This window comes from Solanum tuberosum, unplaced genomic scaffold (assembly GCF_000226075.1).
Source record: "Solanum tuberosum cultivar DM 1-3 516 R44 unplaced genomic scaffold, SolTub_3.0 scf00547, whole genome shotgun sequence".
Taxonomy (NCBI): domain Eukaryota; kingdom Viridiplantae; phylum Streptophyta; class Magnoliopsida; order Solanales; family Solanaceae; genus Solanum; species Solanum tuberosum.
In genome coordinates, this window is record NW_006239468.1 from 95733 (window position 1) to 106376 (window position 10644).

The 10644-nt window shown below is 32.6% G+C and overlaps 1 long non-coding RNA gene across 6 annotated transcripts; it reads left to right on the top strand.

Moving 5' to 3' along the window:
• The first annotated feature begins 792 nt into the window (after positions 1-792).
• Positions 793-9069, top strand: LOC107058560 (uncharacterized). Of its 6 annotated transcripts, XR_001472120.1 has the most exons (7): positions 793-1047; positions 1138-1239; positions 1334-1420; positions 4065-6365; positions 6456-6515; positions 6736-7306; positions 8026-9069. It is a non-coding gene; the product is annotated as an uncharacterized lncRNA (long non-coding RNA). The 6 variants fall into 6 exon arrangements; XR_001472118.1 differs by having other exon boundaries at positions 4065-6515; XR_001472117.1 differs by having other exon boundaries at positions 6456-7306.
• The last annotated feature ends 1575 nt before the right edge of the window (positions 9070-10644 follow it).

Sequence of the window (10644 nt, forward strand, 5' to 3'; positions counted from 1 at the left end):
CCGCTTATAAGGAGTAGTGTGTTTAATGCATGTAAGTTTCAACTTCTCCAAAACATATGAACTTACTACATTAGTACCACATTCACTATCAATAATCATAGAGAAAATATTACCATTTATCCCACACCTTGTATGAAAAACAGTTTCTCTCCTTAAATTAGCTACGGTTACATTCTTCTCCTCCAATCGTTTGATCAACACATTAACACAGTTGATGTCGTTTTGAGTTTGAACTTCAATTTCCATACCTGTTTGAAACATCTCAAAAATATTAAAGAAACAAATATCTCTCAGTTTGAATTTTTCTCTCTCTATTGATCTCACTCTCTCTTGACTTTTTCCACTCAAAATACTACCTTTGGATGGATCCTTTTGGATTTATATATAAACTTTATTAGTCACAACCTTTTAGAAGTAATATGTAGAAATAAAGGAATTTATCAATACCCAGATAAATTGGGATTGATGAGACAAGAAAAAAGACCACTTTCGATTACAATTTTTTTTTATTTTTCAATAACTAAAATAACTTTTTTTTTATAATATAAAGCATATTTATCTCGTAAAACTAAAAAAAAAAAAGTAATTTTGTTTTCAAATTAGATATTATACCTTAATCCACTAAAAATGTATTTATGGATGCAAATTTTAGTACATTAATTAGTGGACAATTATAAAACAAACAAAATATACCTTTTTTGCCCCCTATTCTAATTTTTTAATTTTTCTTTTCTCTAAAAGAAAAATAATTTTCATTTCTCTAAAAGAAAAATAATTTTCATTTCATTTCAATATACCCCTATCGGACCGTTGCACACACTCACTCTCTTATCATCCTCACAAATCTCACCGTTTTTTAATGAAATTCTTGATTTCAATAAAGATTTTTTTATCGATTTCAATGAAATTCTTCAGTAATCTCTTTGATTAGTTTCAATTTCAGATTTAGGAAAAGAGGAAAAACCGTAGCTTAGTGTTTTTGTGTGAGCCAGTGAAAAATATGAATCGGTATCATACATATGAAGCTTTTGGCCACGAAAACACTTGGTATTGATTTTTTTCTTTCTATGTTCTTCTTTTGTTTGCGTTTTTAGGTTAACTGTGTTGTTTAAGTTTGTTTTTTTGATTTTTTTGCAGACTAAAAGAAGAAAAACCCTAGCTAAGTGATTTTGTATGAGCAAGTGAAAAAAATATGAATCAGTATCATACATATGAAGTTTTTGGCCGTGCAAGACGCTGGTAATGGTTTTTTTTTCTTTCTATGTTCTTTTGTTTATGCTTTAGATTGACTGTGTCGTTTAAGTTTTTTTTGTTTTTTCTTGTCTTTTTACAGACTATATATAAAGGAAGAAACAAGAAGACAATCGAGTATTTTGCGATTAAAAGTGTGGATAAATCTCAGAAAAACAAGGTTCTTGAAGTAAGAAACCCCATGAAAAAAGTTTCCATGTTTTTTATATTTGAATTTTAATTGTAATTTGAGATTTAGATTTAATTTGTATAGAATTTTCTAGGGAAGTGGAATTGGATTGGTGAAGTTTCGAATTTGATTTCACCTACAACAACAAAAACAATGTACACAACATAATCTCATAAAGTGGAGTTTGGGGAGGGTAGAGTGTACACCGACCTTATCCTTACCTTGGGAGGTTGAGAGATTAGACTATTTTCCTATAGGCAAAATTGAGGAGGAAGAGTACTTTTTATGAGAGTAGGTTCCTATAGGTAGAATGTGCCCGAAAATATGATGATTACTTGGCCCGAAGTGAGGACACAGTCTCATTTTCAGTTGGGGATACTCTCCTTGTAGTCATTTTATTGATTATTTCTGCATATGGTGATTGTATCCTTGTCGGGCGTACTTTTGTTCTTTGTTATGGACTGCTGTGCCCTTGTCGGACTTTGTTATTGAGGATGTTTTTGCTGATATTGTGTTGGATTGGTCTTTTTTAGTTTCTAATGTGTAGTTTGTAGCTTCTTTGTTTTTATTTTGATAACAAGATTTGGATTGATGATGCCCGATGATGGATAGAGAGTGATGACTTTCTTAAGGGTAAATCATTGATTGATTGTGAGTGTTTGATTGGCGTTGATTGGGGCGAAGTTTGAGTAGCCATTCCCGAATAGATGCATGAGGTTTCCTGATGATGGATTGGCTAACGACTTTCTTAAGGGAAAAATCGTCATCTTTTTGGGAAAGTTTTGACTTGGTTGGTACTAAGAACATAGTCATACATGTGAATAATGTTAAGCATACCTCTTGTTTTTAAAAGGTTGAGCATGTTATGAATGATTTTGTGACAACTCTTACAACTCTTTTTTGTGACTTTTGATTCGTTAGCGGTTAAACTGTTCAATGCTACTTGTATTTTGAAAAGGAAGTAAGATTTTGAACAATCTTGATTGATTTGCAGGCCATGTGTGGTGAGTTGTTGAATAATGCCTTGTGTTCACGTTTGTCACCTACAACTTGCCCGGTTGGTCTTGATTGAGTTTGGTTGGAGAAATGATCTTAGGCTTTCTTTGATGTTCCTGAAGTCCACTTGGCTTAAAAATCCCACCTTTGCGCTAAATATATCCTTAGTTGTCCCCTTTGAGCCTAATCCTTTTTATTGGTAAACACATTACAAGCCTTATCCTTTTTGAAAAAGTAACCCTCTTTTGAACCCCTCCCTCCTTGAACTTGAGGTTGTGAAAGTTGAGGCTAAAAACCTAAGTTGGAGTTGTTATGGGAAATTCATTGAAGGGATGCTTACCATATGAAGGCGCAATGTAAAAAAAGAAAGAAAAAAAAAGAAGAGAGAAATTAAAGGATGGATGGAAAGTCTTAAAGAAAGAATAAGCTTTGAAATAGAAAGAAAGAAAATTCCCTCCTTGAACTTGAGGTTGTGAAAGTTGACACTAAAAGCCTAATCCCACCTTTGCATTAAATATATCCTTAGTTGTCTCCCTTGAGTCTCATCATTTTTATTGGCAACCACATAACAAGCCTTATCCTATTTTTATTGAAATAGAAAGAAAGAAAATTCCCTCCTTGAACTTGAGGTTGTGAAAGTTGACACTAAAAGCCTAAGTTGGTGTTGTTATGGAAAATTCATTGAAGGGATGCTTACCACATGAGGGCTTGATGTAAAAAAAAGAAGAGAGAAATTGAAGGATGGATGGAAGTCTTAAAGAAAGAAAAAGCTTTGGAAAAGAAAGAAAGAAAATGAATAAATGAGACTTGAATCCTCCAAAAGTTGAAAATGGTTGCATGTGGGGGAATTTAGAGTGGAAATAAGAAAAGAAAAATGAAAAATAGTGTGAAATGTGCATGGGTTTAAAAAGTGGAGAAAGTTGGAAATGAGGAGTTGTTGTGTAGTGATCGAGGAGGGTGTAGTCACTTATACCTATATAGTATCCTTACCTTCCCTAAGCCTACATTACAAGCTTGACAAAGTCCTTTGAGATTTCTAACCAAATGGAGTTGAGTCAAGGTTGATTGAAAATATGGGCAAGCCTATGGTGTGACATTTGTGTGCATGAGATGATTCTTTGTGAGTGTGAGTGTTTGCATATTTGTCTCTTGTCTTGTTTACATGTGTGTGTGGTTTTTGGGGACACTTCTTTCTTGTGAGGGCATGTAAGTTGAAAAAGTTGTGATTTTGAAAATTCCTAATTGAGTCAAGTGAGCATATGAAAGAGTTAATGAGTTGAGTCATTTCTTGATTTTGAGTTGTTGTCACTTAAATGATTCTTGGTTTTTGAAAATGTTTCATGAGAATGAGAGGATTTCTTTTGTGAAAATTTTGCATGTGGAATATTTGTTAGTACCAACCGAAGCCACTACCTTTGTGCTTAATTGAGAAAGGGAAATTGATTTGTGGTGTATCTTGAAATAAGAGCCTTTTGTGGTTTTGATTTTCTTTACTTGAGGACAAACAAAGTTTCTAAGTTGGGAGTGCTGATGAGTGGTGAATTTCCACTCATTTGAGGCTCTTCTCATAGTTATTTTTGCTTGCTTTAGTTTAAAATTGGTGCTTTTAACGTGGTTTTTTTCATATTGGCATGAAAATGAAATGAAGAGTTGATTTAGGATATTTGAAGAAATAAAGTGAACTTGAGGCAAAAAGAGGTCAAGAGCTGAAAAATGCAATGAGGAGTTTCAAGAAAAGTTGAATAAATTCGACATTGAGAGGAAGGAACAAGAACTTGCTGCCAAAAATGCTCAAAGCCATCAACAAAAAGTGGAGAGCTTGGATAGCATCACCGTGATTGGAAAAGAAGAAGAGGAAATCGATGAATCTGAAATTACTAAAGGTAGTTTTCTCCAAGACTATTGCTTGTTCATTCTGTTATTACTATTTTATGTTTTGTTGACAAGGTTCTCATTCTGAAAAAACATATGGTGGAGGGATTGAATTTGATTTCACCTACAACAACTAAAACGTACACAACATAATGTCATAAAGTGGGGTTTGAGGAGGGTAGAGTGTAAACCGACCTTTTCCTTACCTTGGGAGGTAGAGTGATTAAACTGTTTTCGATGGACCCTTAGTTGTATTTGCTTGCACCTCTAAGTATAAAACTGTGAAAGTGCCTGATTTATCCTCTTGATAACATTGGTATTTGGGCACCGTATATTGTATTACATAGTACTGTATGTTTAACTATGCACATGAAGTTGTAGGTAGATGAGAAGATATCACCTAGTGTCGTCTTTTGTGAAATTTGAACCTTAGTTCCTAAGCTGTTACTTGATCTATTTGATTGCTAGGCCACCCTATTGGGAAGAAGATAATTTACGATTGAATTGGGAACCAAGCTGCAAAATTTATTAGCTACCCAATAGCTCTCTTAGAAATTTGATAACTTCATAATACTTTTGATTTTTAATTGTAGTCTACTTTTTTAGAGGAATAGATACAAAGGAAAAATGTTATGTTACAGGGTAATTATATGTGAACCCTCCTCAGTATGGACTTTAGAAACTGTCAGCTTACAACACATTGTTGTGTAAGTTATATTCATTGACTTGCGGTAAAATTCTATTGGTGCTTGCTAATCTACAGTGCTAATGGATCAGCTTACTCAATTGTTTTAACATTATCTATAGTTCTTGCAAATCTTCAAAAGCAGCTAAACTACTTCAAAATGTATATGCTTTTCGTAAGCGTGGTCTTAGAAAACAACTTGCCTCATCATATATCTAGATGTTAAGGATTGTTGATGCTTGTGACTATTGTAGTTATGAGATTATTGGAAATTATATGAGTCATAACACATTCTTTCTATTATGTGGCATAAATTTGAAGTCTCGTGAACAAATGATCAAGAACCCCAACCTCTTTTCTTAAAATCTATTTCCTTCAGTTTCCTCTATTCATGTACTTATTCTTCTATGGCTACATTTGCTATAGGTCAGAATTCTTCATTCTATAGATCATGCAAATGTATTGAAGTTCTACTCCTGCTGAGATTTATCTTTTTCATGTCTTCCATGTAACCCCTCTCTTTTTCTTCAATTCTGTTTATGTGGTAAAGGTCATTTTGGTGTTTAATAAGAAGGTTTCTCTGACATATTTTCTAATTCAACCTATCCATAGGTATGAAACATCTGCACACCTATGGTTGGTTTTAGAATATTTTGTTGGAAGAAATCTCATGAGCTTATTGCAGCAGGTAAGCACTGGCAGGTCTGCTATTTTATAAATACATTTCATTGTTCCAGTGGTATAACTATTGTGTTGGAATATTATGCTGACATTAGACACGAACATCCAAAATATGTGACACACCCTAATTCTTCTTGGTCATTTTTTTAGTAGAGGCGTGGGATATTGAGGTTTCATGGTAAATTTGTTGCATGCCTACATTGGGATTTCCCAAACAGGCACTAAGGACATCAGTGTCATGTGTGATTGAACACTTTCATAGAGTCATTTGTAGTCTCACAAATAAAGGTAACTTGTTTCTTGTGCCAGCAAAATGATGTGAAAGAAATAGGTTTCTTTTTTATTTGTATTTAAAGAGTAGTCAAAATGACCACAGTTTACTGTAGTTGGTAATGTAACAACTTGCATCTGCATCATCTTACCTATATTTTAGTTTAAACCACACCTGGGAGATTTTAACATCTTTTAATCTCTGGTTGAAGATGGTAAGCTTCTTGAATATTCAATACATGAACATGCTTGTGGCCTTGTTAGAGCTCTTCTGCAAGTTAGTAACTTTAGCCTTCATTGTTCTTTTGTAACACGTTGTTGTTGGCATGAATTATTTTTTGGTGTTTTGTCTACTATACCAGATACTTGCATTCAAAGGGAATAATTTACTGTGACTTAAAGCTATCAAACATCCTGTTGGATGAAAATGGGATCACGAAAGTATGGTGATATTTATGTTGTGATTTTTACACATCATGATGAGCTTTTTACCAGTTATGTGATGTTAAAGTTCTATTTGTTTCCTGGCAGCTGTGTGATTTTGGATTAGCAAGAAAATTGAGTGATATATAAAAAACACCTTCCTCCCAGGTAGTTCACCTCTATCTTCCCTCTTTTTTACCCTAAAATGAACAAAGAAAAAGTTAAATTGGTGGCATATCTGTTTGGAAGTTCATTAAAGGTAAACTGTTTGGAAGTGCTTTTGACCAATTATATGACGTTGAAGTTCAATCATGCTTCCTTTTCCTCTTCTAGTTCTTATAAAAATATGATTTCTCTGATATCTCAAAACCATCTACGAACCTTTCAGATATTATTTGGCGTCCATCTGATTTCTCAGTCTGAACTGTAATGCCTCACAGAAAATCAGATAAAGGTTCAGATGCAATTCCTTCACTTTCATTTGATGCACCACCTCAACTGTTTGATTTTGTCAAAATGTCAAATGAGCAATAAGAATAGTAGAATCATCATTATTAGTGGGAATACTCCCTAAGGGGAGAAGCAAAATGTGATCAGATACCTTGAGCTTTTTTAGCATCAAAGCTGATGTAACCAACATCTTGATCAATGACTCTATTGTGTTGGTTCTAGCCAAAATGCTTAGTCACTCCAAGGTTTATCTGTTGCATGCTCAATTTTCTTAACTTATTGGCTTGTTGATTCGTCACTCTACTTTTTTTGGGGATGAGCTGGAAAATTCTGGAATATTAGGTGCACTAACTGATGGTCTGAGAGACATGCAACAGAGAGTGAGAAGGTTTTCCATGGCTGCTTTGGGCGAATTACTATTTTATATATCTACTATAAATGAGCATGCCCAGGATAATAAACCAATGGAATCTCCATCTAAGGACAGCTGACCCTCATCCTATTGGCAGGTATCTTTGTTGTTGTAACTTCTTATTGGTGCAGCTTGTCAAGTTTGTTACTCCCTCCATATTAATTTTTGTCTTGTTTTGACTTGGCATGGAGTTTAAGAAAGTAAAGAAGTCTTTTGAATATTGTGAATCTAAACTAAAGATATGTAGAATGTACCAAATGTTCTTGAATCTCGTGGTCTTAAATATGTCATGTGGAAAGATGAAATTTAAGAGTTGCCCAAAAAGAGAAGACACATTGTTTTTGAAACATACAAAAAAGGAAAGTAGGATCAACAAATTGAAACGGATGGAGTGTTATATTTGTTAAAAATCCTCTACACAATAAATTACTAAGCTATATTGCAATTAGTTTGTAAGTATTAAGTGTTCTATGATCAATCACTTCAAAGCATAGACACTGTCAGAAACACAGTTCTAGCACCAATGCAGCTCTTATGAGAAAAAATGCAATTTGTCTCTAGGATATAAATGGTATACTTATTAATGGGTTAAAAACCATTTATCTTTTAATTAGTGAACTGGATGAACTTATAAGCTTCAAATTCTCTTGTAATGCAACACTATATAGTAGTAAATTAAACAAGTGTGTTAAGATATTTCTCTTGGGGTTATGGAAAAACTATGATAAAATCATACAAGCATATGTACTATCTTTACATATTGCAAAGCCTCACATCCTGTCTTAACATTCCTTTCTGAAAATATTAATGTTGTAGGTTACAAGTCCAATAATATCATTGGTTTCATCACTTTTACGAAACGAAGAGGATGACTTACTCAGCTTTATGCTCTAAGGACAATTGAAAATATCTCCAATCAAGAAGGGTATTTGTCAGCTTGTTTCACCAGCCAAGATGTCATTACTAACCTATGCTACATATTTAGGGCTCCTGGAAAGCAGGAGATCATGAGGCTGACAACAGCGTCTTGCTTGCTCGTCTTGTTCGTTTTAGCCCTTCTAGTATTCAACGAGTCATGGAAAAACTTTCATTCAAGGTTATGGTTTCAAGCCTGGTCAAGCGTAATCCACGAGAGCAACAAATCTGCTTAAACATTCGAACATGAACCCCCTTGAAAGTCATACACCTCCAAGTGTTGGAAGGTACCTTCTTGCCTTGGTCGAAGACAACAATCTTGTTTTGTATCTGTTGACTCTAATTGAGCAGGGAAGTGAAGTTTAGAAGGGAAAGGCACTAATATTTGTGGCTTTACTTTGTATGAATGGGAAGAGGTGGCTGCCACAATTTTTTTTCCAATGCTAAATTGCTCTCGACCATTGATAAGTTGGTTGAGAAGAATGACGTTGTGAAGCAGTGTTTAGATGCACTTGGGATGTCTGTCACATCAAGTGTACCAAGTTTACTTGAGTGTATATCTGGGGACATTCAGCAACTGAAAGGTGGTAAGCGCCGTGGGAAGATAAGTAGCGTCACAAGTCAAAATTCTTCTAAGAAATGCATTTATTTCGTGTTGTTCGGCATCTTCTTGGGTGCGCTTCACTGAAAAGAAGGATTGCTAGTCATGAGGTTCTGCAACAGTTGGCAAATCTGCTTAAACTGGTGAAGTTTCCATTCCAGGTAATCTGATGATTATCCTCATTACATTTTCTAATTGAAACATAATTGACCATGTTTAAGAATTATTTTTGTTGTTGTTAATATAAAGTTAAGTGAAGTTCAAGAAATTAGTTCATTGACAAATCTATATCTGAAAATCTTTAGTTAGTTATGTATAGCGTGAATTTTTGAGGTATTTTTATGTTTTTTAGTGATTTTTATATTTTTCGGACATTTACAAATTAGATTTTTCGATATTTTTCGGACAAACACGAAAATATGTAATATTTTAATATTTTATTCGTATTGATATTCCAATGTGACTGATGCGATCCGAGAATTTTTTGAGATATTTCATGTCCGTTTATTGATTTTTATATTTTTTCGAACATTTACGAATTAAATTTTTTGATATTTTTTGGTCAATCACGACAAAATGGAAAAAATTGATATTTTATGAGCATCGATATTTTAAGGTGACTGGTGCTATTCGAGAATTTATTGAGGTGTTTTTATTTCTTTTTCTTGATTTTAATATTTTTGAACGTTTACAATTTAATTTTTTTTATATATTCCGACAATCACGAAAAAATGTAATATGTTGACATTATATTCGTATTGATATTCTAATGTGGCTAGTGCGATTCAGTAATTTTTTAGGTGTTTTAATGTCTTTTTCTTGAATTTATATTTTTTTCAAACGTTTACGAATTTAAATTTTTGATTTTTTCGGGTAGTTACAAAAAAATGTAAAATTTTGATATTTTATTCGTATCGATATTCTAAGATAACAATTGCGACTCGGGAATTTTTTTAGGTGTTTTTATGTTACTTCTTGATTTTTATATGTTTCAGACATTTACGAATTAAATTTTTAGATATTTTTCGGCTGTTACGAAAAATGTAAAATTTGGATATTTTATTTGTATCGATATTATAAGGTGACAAGGTGTGATACAACAATTTTTGAGGTGTTTTTAATCTTTTTCTTGAATTTGATATTTTTACGAACGTTTACAATTTTTTTGATATTTTATTCGTATCAATATTCTAAGATGACTAGTGCGATTCAGGAATTTTTTGTGATACTATTATGTCTTTTTCTTAATTTTAATATTTCTCAGACCTTTACGAATTGATATTTTTTGGGCATTCACGAAAAAATTTAAATTTTTTATATATTTGTATCGATATTCTAAGATGACTGTTGAGATTTGGAAATATTTTGAGGTGTTTTTATGTCTTTTTCTTTATTTTTATATTTTGTCTAATGTTTACGAATTAATTTTTTTATATTTTATTCGTATCGATATTCTAAGGTGACTGGTGCGAATCAGAATTTTTTTGAGGTATTTTAATGTCTTTTTTCTTGATTTTAATATTTTTTTGACGTTCATGAATTAAATTTTTTGATATATTTTGGTCAGTCACGAAAAATGTAAAATTTTGATATTCTATTCATATCGATATTCTAAGGAGACTGGTGTGATTCGAAAATATTTATGCATTTTTCTTATTTTTAAATTTTTCTGACGGTTACGAATAAAAATATTTGAGATTTTTATATTTTTCGGACATTTACAAATTAAATTTTTTGATATTTTTCAGACAAACACGAAAATATGTAATATTTTGATATTTTATTCGTATCGATATTCCAATGTGACTGATGCGATTCGAGAATTTTTAATACTTCATGTCTGTTTATTGATTTTTATATTTTTTCAGACGTTTACTAATTAAATTTTTTGATATTTTTCGGTCAGTCATGACAAAAAG